We start from the raw sequence: 8607 nt of genomic DNA on the forward strand, positions 1-8607 counted from the left end.
CCTCGCGGTAAAAAGCGGCTGATTATTGAAAAAAACGTTTCATTTTTTAATGGTGGATGAAGAAAATGGGATGGGATCGCTGTCCTTGGTAAACCTTTGTATGTCCCGTGATTTATGGGCACAGGGATCCAGTTCCTTTTTGATTCCAAGTAGCTGCAGTCTTGAGCTATCACTCTCGAGGTTAACCAAGACCCGCTAGATGGAAAAACAATCTGTCCTTGGAGCAACTGCTGTGTCTGATGAAAGTGCTAAATATGGAGCCGGGCACCAGCGATCGGAAACAGTCTCATACTACGAGAAATTTAGTATAACATGGAGATAAACCTCTAAGTGCTATCTCAGGATAAATCAATAAAGGTTTCTTCTATAAAACTTATTAGTTTTACCACAAGTTCTAGTAAGTCCTTCCAGCAATCTGACAGCACCGCACATGAGCACTTTACCTCAGAGATAAGGGACCTAAAAAAGATTATATTAACTTTAACAGGTTGTTGTGCATGGATACAGTTCATGTTCAGATATATACACTTTTTTGGCCCCAATTGTGCCTTGTTTCTGTGATCTTTCATTTACAATAACAGTTTGAATTGTGATGTCATGGGGATAATCTCATGCTAAAACAGTAGTTACTTAAGTATAATTGTAGCAGAATTATATTTAGATGAGATGTATAAGTGCACTTTCACCACTGAATCATTTATCTTCTCCCCACTAATGTTTATAGTTATGTGCATAATTGCATACTTTCTCATTTGAGGTAGACCTACACTAATGTAGACAATAGCTTTGCTTCCAGGTAGTGTGATGAACCACATCTCCCTTTGAAAACTAAAACTTGACCTTAGGTAATCCCCAATTATCTTTCTCTGGGTGAAGTTCTGTCTTTGTCAGACCATGTTTGATAGTCATGGCTGAGCTTGCAATGATCATGAACCTGAATCAGGAGTCAGAGTCAGGTCACATTTATCTTGCCAACGGTCTATTGAGTGTGTGTGGACCCCGCGTTGCTGGCCGTACTTGACAGGAGAAAAGGCTAATAGCAAAGCAAAGATTGGAAGATTGTCAAACACATGCAAACATCATTGTTGCATTCTCCCAAGACAGTAAAATACCGTTGGCAGGGAAGCGTTGGAGGAAGGCCATGCATGTTGGATCGACTTACATCATATGGCACACAAACAATCTAAGAGGAATATTTTAAGATTGTTGCTTGTATTACATTGTTGTAATCATGAAAAAAACTTAATTTAGATGTAAAGATATATTTGTAATAAATCATATAATTCTTTATGATTCAGAATACAGTAAAATGTGGAAAACATCAGCCCCTCTTCGGGGTAAATGATTGAAATAAAAGGTGTCTCTTTGTCCCTGAGAAGTAAAAGAAGCTGTCATCATCATCACAACTGACAAGTTTTGTAACGTGCAAAATGTTATGGAGCATGAATGCCAGAAAGCAGCATGATGCAGTCCAGGGATTTGTTTGAATTAAGTTAAACCAATGTCCAAAAAAGAACATTGTGCCGCATTTATATCCACCAACAGAAACTGAGAGGTGAGTTTTTTTTTTATTTTGGCTGTATCCTGTTCATCTTGTTAATACAAAGAATAGTACAATGTATATTTTGCTCAAATAGCATAACCCATAAATGAGTTTTAAGGCCAACATAAATCTTGCTGTATAGTAATCTTCCCCCTTGTCTCAACACGTCATGAATTATAACACTCTTGGCTACACTTCTGTCAGTGGAAAGAGACGCGCTCAACATGCCAGCACAAAGAGAGGAATTCATCAGCTGCGTGTAGGTGCGGCTCGGCTACATTGTCTCGTCTCAAACTTTTCAGCGTTGGAAAAATTATAACACAATATGACTTTTTTTAGCACTTCTATCTCCTAATCTGCTCAAATTTCCCTTGAAACCCACCCAAAAGCTTGACGTTTCCTTTGTGTATTGTTACCTCACTTGGACGTTTTTTACTGTGCCCAAAGATATATGTTCAGTCAGCAGAGTATACATCTAGAAGGCCGTTTTCAACTTGATCTGCCGAAGGGGGTAATTTCTTTATGTTCTTTGTGTTCACATTAAATCTGAGTTTATGGCCTGTACATACCAGCAGGATGTTGTTTGCCAACTAATCAAAGTTCAACATGCATCTTGCAGAAGTGTGCCGTGCAGGCTCAAGGCGCCCGTAGCACACACACTGAAAAAAGTGTCCAATGAAGTAACTTATACATCTTTGTGGACTGCAGCGTCACATCACATGGAAAATTCAAAATAGATTGTGCATCATTTTGTACAAATGTTCCAGCCATCGAGTGTAAACAGTTTCTTTGAAGACTCTTTCTTATACCAAACATCTGTGGGTTTGAATCATGCTTGAAAACATCAACCTGTGAGCATGTTCATCGTCCCCGAGGATAATGAGGTTGGGTAAGGCGTAATGAAACCCAATCAAGAAACGTCTTTAATAAGGTCTTCCATATGTGTTGAAGTATAGTCAATCATTTAGTAACAAGATTACTGTTTTGTGCAGAGTCTCAGACCATCACACAGCCACTGGCTGGGCAGAAGGAGCGAACGGCAGATTGCAGATCTCAACCACAGAGAGAAGGGAATCCCGTCTACGTGGCTCATAACTCCCACAAGCTGTTGGGGGAGGGGAAAGGGCGTGCTGTTGGCCACCGGCTAACTGATCTTGAGGGAAAAGAGTGGAATATTGTCTTCCCATTGCTCCAACCAACAGCAAAAACAGAAGTCTTGAAAGTAGCATGAACAGAGGTTAAACTGTGAACCTGTGTATTAATGTCGGGATTATTAAATCCTGAGCAGTGGATAGTTTCAACATCATTCCCTGAGGTACAATCCCTTAGTTTACGTGGCAATTCTGAGCATGTGTATACAAAATCAATTTTAATGCATTAAACAAAAACAAAAAGTTGTTGTTAAAACAGCCCCCTGGCTTTTATAAGGTTGGAAGACAGATTGTAGAAAAAAAGATTTAAAAAATCATATATACGTCTTCTACCGCCCAAGCTCCAGGAATGCATTGTATTACAATTCCCACCATGCATCTTGAGTTTCATTGCAGGGTCCCTCATCCGCCCCCCCCCCCCTCCCCCCTCCCTCCTGGCGTGTGGCTCCTCAGACTTTTATGCAGGAGATTTTAGTTTTATATCCCATTATAAACCTGCAGTGAACTTTTGCCACTGTCTGGAGTGTAACCTCTATTATCTTAACCGTGTGTTTACTTGACTCCTAATACTGTTTTGTATTATTTGCTATGACAATGTTTTTGCAGCCTTAACGTTATTGTAGTTTTATTGTACAAATAAAGGATTCCAAATCATTGGCATCGAACATATTCTACGTTTTTTAAGAATCCACTAATACTGATAGTCAAGGCAACAGGGTTGATAAAATGGAACCCCGTGGCACTACGCTACTTGATCTTTAGTTACTTTCCAAACAGGTTAAATAATGGTATTGGCCAAAAGGAAAAATGTGTGGCAAATGATGCTGTGAGTGGGAGTTACATCACTAATTGCTGTGGTAGGTTGCTTAACAGCATGTGAAGACACTGCATGTTCTTCTGTGGCATAATGGAAAAATTGGAATGGAATGTTTTCCATGAGAGTGAGTTATGAAAGTCAAATCTGCACATGACCTGTTATACTATATCTACAACTGTGTTGCACTTTCCCACTTTCCGAAAAACATAACATGCTGTAACGTCAACAGTGCTCAATGCAAATATCCAGTCAAAATAAAGTGTGCTTATTCAATATGTGAGAATGGTGCTTTAAAGGAAAGCATCATTTTTATTTTTATGTTACTTTTGCCTTAAAAGTTACAAGTTAGCACATTCCTTTTTCAAGCACTAATACTGCACTAAAGATCATTTACCAACTAACTTGTTGGGTGAAAAAGGACAATGGAAATTCACAAATAAAGTTAATTGAAATTATACACCTACAAAGATGCTAGATTTCCATTTAATTTAATGAAAATTACCATTATATGACATACAATGACATACAGTATATTCTGCCGAGTCCTGAAATAGTTAAAATCCTCAGTGTGTCATGCAAGCTGCCCTGCAAGCCACAGGGCACAGGACAACTTTAAAGTATTTGGGTTTGCACAAGTATTGAAAGATCGAACCTCATGGCAAAATATTTTTAAGAAGATTAATTTGAACATCGTATCCTCTTGTGTGCTTTCATCACGCAGGATTTTTCTGCTGTCAGCTGAGTTATAATTCAAAATAATTCAACAGTTCAAATGCACAGCTGCATTTGCAACACATAAACATATAATACCATAAAGTATAATGAAAATACAAAAATCACACAAAACACAATGTGACAGCATGAAATCAAGCTTTTTGTCCCGCAGTTTAAACATTTAGTAGTTCAATATAAGGTTACGTCACGGAGGCCGTTTCTATGTCATGTATATGTAACTCAGCAGCAGAAAAGAGTCTGGAAACAGTTTGTTCTTGAAATATGGTCCACTGAGTTGTTGCTTCACTTTGGCAATAATCCAGTGATTTGTTTCAGAAACTATGGTCCTAATCCCCAATGAACACCCAGCAGTTGGTTGAGTTATTATTCATCTATATGTATTGTGTAAGATTTACATATAATGACTTAGGCAGGAGGATGCCTTTGAAAAGAAAAATGGAAATATTTGTTACTAAATAAGGGAATCCGTTTTTTTTGGTCTGACAGACATTATTTAATCTATATCTGACTATATATAAGCCATCTATTGGCGTTTTGGACGTTTATTGAGTCATACAAATTTCTGCCGGTTTCTCAGAGAAAAATATATTCTGTCATCTGAATCTGCCCTTCAATGCTTGAATATTGAATTATTATTAAAATAATGTAGATTATGTAAAAATTGTGTTTAGATTTTTTTAAAGCAAGCATTACTGTATATTGTAATAATCTCTTAATTACATTTATTTTTTATGCTGTTTTTGCCCCTACAAGGATTTGTCCAAATAATGGTGCTGTTTATGTCAGCCATGCTCAGATTCTAATCATATTCATTCACAAACACACAAAGTCTAACTCATACGATTAGACTTTTCCAGAATAACTGATTACTGTATTATTTTCTTGTACCTGTATATCAGCAAAAAAATTTAAAAACCATGGGTTAAAAATGCAATGTAAGTTGCTTTGGATAAAAGCGTCAACTAAATTACATGTAATTTAATGTAATGTAATATACACTCAATTGTACATGAAGGTCAAATCCTTCAAAATATACACTTCTGGAGTCAAAGGTTTTTGTGCCACGTAGCATTAGACTCTATGAGGTTCTTGGCAAAAGGTTGTACTTAAGAGATGATTATTTGTTGGGCTTCTTTCTCGCTGCTCCGGCAAATATTCCTGGTACTCTATCGGAGCATAACAGGATATGTAACCTTTAAATCTGTTTCTCTGTATGACACATACTGTACCACAAAGACGGAAAAGAAAAGTCGCTGTGGTGCACAGATGTTTATCAACCATCAATAATATCAAATGAAATGACCCATTACGGTAATTATGGTTAGTTTGGTTGGGTTAACAGCTCATGAGATACCAAACCTCATAAGAGTCCTGCAACTCTGTCCACATGTGCACATGAGCATCGTTTCTGTTTCCGAATGCAAAACAAAACAAAATGCAAAACCTACAGGCCCTAAATTATATTAAAGGATCAAACAAGCCCTGCTGAGGATTTCTGTCCCACTTAGTGTTACAGAACAAGACAAACAGGGCTTGAGTCACATTTAGGGGAATAGTAATTACTTGTAACTAATTTTGTTTTCAGTCAGAATAGTTGGTCGTTAACCAGTGATGCAAGAAGAAGAAACCCTGACATGAAACTATAACTCAGAAGTATGAGAATGCGTTAATGTTTGCCTTTGTATACATGTATAAATAGTTTACTGCTTGGGTTTAGGTAGATAAGGTTGAAGAAAACCTTGAATCCCGGGTGGATACAGACAGGTATTAGTTAATTGCGACCAAGTTTATCCATGACTGCACCATATCGAAAACTCATCCAGGACTCAACCATCGTGCCAGGAACATGTCAGTTATTTGGAGGCCATGATGCATTCAGATGAAAACTTACATTCACACAGCTGCATTTCACAATGCTGCGCACACTCAGTGAGCCAGAGACTTCTCCTGGTCTGCTTGTTCATGTAGGATTGACTTGGGACAATTAAAAACACTACAAACTACCACTGCTGTTGCTGATAAAATCACTACTGTTGTTCCTATCAAGACCACTACTTCTTCAACTATTATTACTTCTAGTTCAACAGTTTAATCCTTCACCTTTTCCAAGACCGTCTCATCTTTTTTAGATGCAGCCCATCTTTTCACTCTGCTTGTTTTATAAGCCAGGGTTTCAGTGATGCCTTTTATTGCCTTTGCTTTCAGCCTTTTTTCCGTATTTTTAGCAACGCTTTGTGATTCATTTCAGCTGTCGACTTCCCAAAGCATTTTCAGCAGGGAATGTTCATTTTATAGTTGAGTTTGGCAGTGGCGCAAGAAGGCTGTAAGCCTTGTGCACAGCACGCTGACTTATCCTGCAATGTTATGGCTTCCTATTGTCCATCTGCTGTATGGATCTTCGTCACACCACTTATCCCACAGCGTCGACACCACCTGCAAAAACAATCCCAAAAATGTGCAGAAGGACTTATTTGCCTTGTCATTTTCACGGCGTGTGTTGGGCAGAATGTTTAAACTTATAGTGACATCACCTCGAGTGGAGAGGAGCTTGAACTTGCGGTTATATTAATAAAACTTTCCCTCTTTATATACCATATCTGGTCAGAACATAGGAAATATTGTCCTGGTTGGTGGTTTCAGAAATGCATCCCTGGAATCAAACGCACACACAGATTCTCAGCGTTTTTTCTTGTTCTGATATCATTGATATGTTACATTAATATTTGTTACAACATTATTCATGACCCGGTTAATCGATCCTTTATCTGTACCACTAACTTTAAAAATGCTTCCAAATGTGCTCTGGCTTTAAACAACTATGACTGCCTATACAGTGCATCCGGAAAGTATTCTCAGCGCTTCACTTTTTCCACATTTTGTTATGTTACAGCCTTATTCCAAAATGGATTAAATTCATTATTTTCCTCAACATTCTACACACAACAACCCATAATGACAAAGTGAAAACTGTTTTTTGCAAATCTGTTAAAAATAAAGAACAAAAACATAACATGTACATAAGTATTCACAGCCTTTGCTCAATACTTTGTTGAAGCACCTTTGGCAGCAATTACAGCCTCAAGTCTTCTTGGGGATGATTCCACAAGCGTGGCACACCTATTTCTGGGCAGTTTCTCCCGTTCTTCTTTGCATAACCTCTCAAGTTCCATCAGGTTGGATGGGGAGTGTCGGTGCACAGCCATTTTCAGATCTCTCCAGAGATGTTCAATCCGGTTCAAGTCAGGGCTCTGGCTGGGTCACTCAAGGACATTCACAGAGTTGTGCCGAAGCCACTTCTTCGTTATCTTGGCTGTGTGCTTCGGGTCGTTGTCCTGTTGGAAGATGAACCGTCGCCCCAGTCTGAGGTCCAGAGCGCTTTGGAGCATGTTTTCATCGAGGATGTCTCTGTACATTGCTGCATTCATCTTTCCCTCAATCCTGACTAGTCTCCCAGTTCCTCCCGCTGAAAAACATCCCCACAGCATGATGCTGCCACCACCATGCTTCACTGTAGGGAGGGTATTGGCCAGGTGATGAGCAGTGCCTGGTTTCCTCCAGACATGACGCTTGGAATTCAGGCCAAAGAGTTCAATCTTTGTTTCATCAGACCAGATAATTTTGTTTCTCATGGTCTGAGAGTCCTCCAGGCGGGCTGTCATGTGCTTTTTACTGAGGAGTGGCTTCTGTCTGGCCACTCTACCAAACAGGCCTGATTTGTGGAGTGCTGCAGAGATGGTTGTCCTTCTGGAAGGTTCTCTTCTCTTTATAGAACAACGCTGGAGCTCTGTCAGAGTGACCATCGGGTTCCCGGTCACCTCCCTGACTAAGGCCCTTCTCCCTCAATCGCTCAGTCTGGCTGGGCGGCCAACTCTAGGAAGAGTCCTGGTGGTTCCAAACTTCTTCCATTTCCGGCTGATGGAGGACACTGTGCTCATTGGGACTTTCAATGCTGCAGAAATCTTTTCGTACCCTTTGCCAGATCTGTGCCTCGATACAATTCTGTCTCGGAGGTCTACAGATAATTCCTTGGACTTCATGGCTTGGTTTATGCTCTGATTTGCACTGTCAACTGTGATACCTTATATCTTTATCTAACTTTGTCATTATGGGTTGTTTTGTGTAGAATGTTGAGGAGAATAATGAATTTAATCCATTTTGGAATAAGGCTGTAACATAACAAAATGTGGAAAAAGTGAAGCACTGTGAATACTTTCCGGATGCACTGTACCTAGTATACAGTTATATAACCAGATTAAAAGGTATTATAATTCTGTGTGTCATGAGAAAGGTTTTGTAAATGTATAGTTTACATAATGTTGTCTTGGTGCTTTTCCAAAAATGGGCTGCCAGGTTCCCTCCAA

The sequence above is a fragment of the Gasterosteus aculeatus genome, chromosome 1, assembly GCF_964276395.1.
Source record: "Gasterosteus aculeatus chromosome 1, fGasAcu3.hap1.1, whole genome shotgun sequence".
Lineage (NCBI taxonomy): Eukaryota > Metazoa > Chordata > Actinopteri > Perciformes > Gasterosteidae > Gasterosteus > Gasterosteus aculeatus.